The sequence below is a fragment of the Sorex fumeus genome, unplaced genomic scaffold (assembly GCF_029834395.1).
Source record: "Sorex fumeus unplaced genomic scaffold, SorFum_2.1 ptg000008l, whole genome shotgun sequence".
In the NCBI taxonomy this organism is placed as follows: Eukaryota; Metazoa; Chordata; class Mammalia; order Eulipotyphla; family Soricidae; genus Sorex; species Sorex fumeus.
In genome coordinates this window covers 58,119,587-58,123,181 of record NW_026606065.1, presented here as the reverse complement: position 1 = coordinate 58,123,181, position 3,595 = coordinate 58,119,587, and positions in this window count along the sequence as shown.

Here is a 3,595-nt window from a genome sequence, read left to right as displayed (position 1 = left end):
AACACTTATAACTATGGTTATAATTTTTTTATGCACAGAATACCTTTTAAAGTTGCCTACTTTTTACATAGGATTTTTTTAACTAGACTATTTAACAGTCTCCTTTTGCTGTTAGTGTTGGTCTCTAAAAATTATAGATTAGGGGCTGGAGCGATAGTACAGGGGGTAGGGTGTTTGTCTTGCATGCGGCCAACCCAGATTTGATTCCCAGCAACCCATATGGTCCTCGAGCACTGCTAGAAGTATTTCCTGTGTGTAAAGCCAGGAGTAACCCCTGTGCATCACGGATGTGACCCAAAAAGAAAAAAAGTTGTAGAATAAAGCTATTATTACAGTGTAGATCTAGCATTTCGTTTCAAATATATACAACTTCTATAAATGTATACACACACACACACACACACAAACATATGAAAACATCTGCAGTACAAAATGGATTCAAATCAGGGGCTGGTGAGATAGAAAATGGGTAAGCCTTGTATGTTACCGAACTAGATTTGATCCCCTGAACTCCATATGGTCCTGAGTCGTGTCAGGAGTGATTTCTGAGTGCAAAGCGAGGAGCAAGCCTTGAGCAAAGACAGGTGTGTGCTCTCCCCTCCCCCCACCAAAAAACAAAGAAATAAAAATTAATCCAAATCATACAGAACAGCATAATCAATGTCATTAAGCAAAAATAGTTTTATATGCATTTCTTTTTGACCAAATATTTATTGCATGTGCTAGATATGAAATATACTATGGTGGAACCCAGGGTGTGGTTCAGAGGTAAAGCACCTGCCTTGTCTAAGTGAGAACCTGAACCAAGTTTCCTGTGCTATTTGTTGCACATCAGTGTTATCCCGGCACCTCAGTGTGATCCCTGCTGCACATCACGTTAGAGCCCAACACTTCCAGTTTGGTCACTACTGCACATTATGGTGATCCCAACACTTCCGGTTTGATGCCTCCTGCACATAAATCATGATCCCCAACATTTCCAGTGTGATGCATGGTGCTATAAAAGCAGTGTCAAGACTTCAAAAACAACCAAGGGCAGAGGCTGGAGGATAGTACTGCTTGGTAGGGCATTTGCCTTGCACGCAGCTTCCCCAAGTACAATCCCCTGCATCCCATATGGTCTCCCAAGCACTGCCAGGTGTAATTCCTGAGTGCAGAGCCAGGAGTAACCCCTAAGCATCACTGACTGTGAGCCAAAAATGATAAAAAAAAAAGAGGCAGGAAGAAAAAGAATTGAGGATACCTGAGGAGTGTCACTAGCACAGCTGACTCAACATTCACCCACCTCTTTCAGCACAGTATTCCCACAGAAAACAGAAATGAAGAAAAACTTCAGGAGTTGGTGGTAGAGACTGTATGTTACTAAGGCCCAGAAGGAATGTAATTTAAAAATAATTTAAAAATAATACAATTAAAAATACTTGTTAAGAAGAACAAACCAAAGTATAATCTATAAAATAATGTATTTAACTGCAATCTCATGGGAAGGGGGCGGTACCAGCTCGTCCTTCATGCCCTACCAAGTTCTCAAGTTGTACCCCACAAATGGCTCTCCGGCACAGCCATAACACCAGACGCACAGAAACCAATCTTGTAATTATCTGACTCTTTGCAGAAATCCCTCCAGACTTATCTAGTAAAATATCAGAAATCCAAAATCACACAGCCGCTATTGTGGCCACATGACATTATAGGGTTCTCATAACCAGCTATAGGAAACAAATTATTTCACAATGCCTTTTCAGCAATTCTGATTGTTGGGGGGGAAATTCTAAACAATAATGGTGAATCATTTGTCAAAATAATGAATGTAATCAAAGTAGAGAGAGAGTTAAGTAGAAATCATCTGCCTCACAGGCATTGAGAGGGGTGTGAGGGGGATATATTGGGGTTCTTGGTGGTGGAAAATAAGTACTGTTGAAGGGAAAGGTGTTTGATCATTGTATGACCAAGACTTAATCTTGAAAGCTTTGTAACTTTTTCCATAGCGATTCAATAAATAAATATAAGAAAAGAGAAAATAATTGTATTTAATTAATCTGTCACATAGATACACCAAAAAGGTCCAATATTGAAATATCTAGGTTTCTAGTTAAAACAGTTAGGGATAAATAATTAATTACTTGATTTAGTATGATTTTGTCAAAAGTTATTTACACATAAAAACATATTCTTGATTTGTCTTTTACTGTGTGCCTATAAAGTACATTCTGAAGAGGTAGTTTCATTGTGCAAACAGAATGTACACCTTATTTGAGTAGAAGAGATTTTAAAACCAAATAAATACTACATTTGTGAAATATTATATCTTTATATATTTTTCCTTTTCTTTCAAGATTCATTGGGCTATCTTAGTCTTTTGTGGTAGTCCATAAAATTTAGTACTTTTGTTTTATTTTCATTAAAATATTGTCATTTAATAGAAATTGAGATGAATACCTATTTTATGTAAGTTAACCATTATAGCAACGCTGTCTTTAATTTATAAGAACAATGTTTTCTATTGTTTTGCTTATTTTTTAAAAAACAATCTGAAAGTTTTTATTTTATGGGCCTTTTCCCTCTTTTTGTTACATTTATTTCATTGTTTTCTTTCTTTTTGTTGTGATTTAATTTTTCTTATTTCTTTTTTTATACTTTATTGCTTACATGTAGGAGTGCCCAATTTTCATAATTATTTTGCTGCTATCTCCTTTGTTGTAGTTACTACTTTTATACAGAATCCTTTTCATTGGATTCTGTACAATTTCTATGGATATTGTCAATTTAAATGCTAGTACTGACAATAGTGATGATGGTCACAGTGCACAGATATTGTTAAGTTAAATGCTAATACTGACAATTGTGATGATGGTAACAGTGCACAGGATATTGTTAAGTTAAATTCTAGTACTGACAATTGTGATGATGGTCACAGTGCACAAGATAAAGAAACAATATGTATGTGGTAGGGCGTTTGCCTTGCACGCAGCCAACATGGCCGACCCGAGTTCGATTCCTCCGCCCCTCTCGGAGAGCCCGGCAAGCTACCGAGAGGATCTCGCCTGCACGGCAAAGCCTGGCAAGCTCCCCGTGACATATTCGATATGCCAGACACAGTAACAACAAAGTCTCCAATGGAGACGTTACTGGGCCTACTCGAGCAAATCGATGATCAACGGGAGGGCCTTTACCTTTACCTTTATGTATCATCCATCCACTATTGATTAGAGACAGACGATTTGGCACATACATATGATATGATATTATTCCAGTATTTAATAAAAAGATACATTTTGCCATTTGTAACAACAAGGGTGCTACTTGAGGTGGTGAAGCTAAGATAAATGTCAGAAAGAAAATGAGAAATTTTATCTGTAATCACGCTGTGGAATATTAAGAATCAAATCAAACTAAAAAACAAAAATAGGTGGTATGGTGCTGCCAGCAGGTCAATCTGTACCTGTGAGGAGAGCGCATCAGCAGCCTGATGGCGCCTTCAGACTTCCAGATACCCCAAATTGCTGCTGTGCCTTGGGCAGACCCCAAAAACTTGGGGCAAAGTTTACAAAGAAATTAAATGGCCAAAAGTTAGGTATGTGGGAGACACACCCAC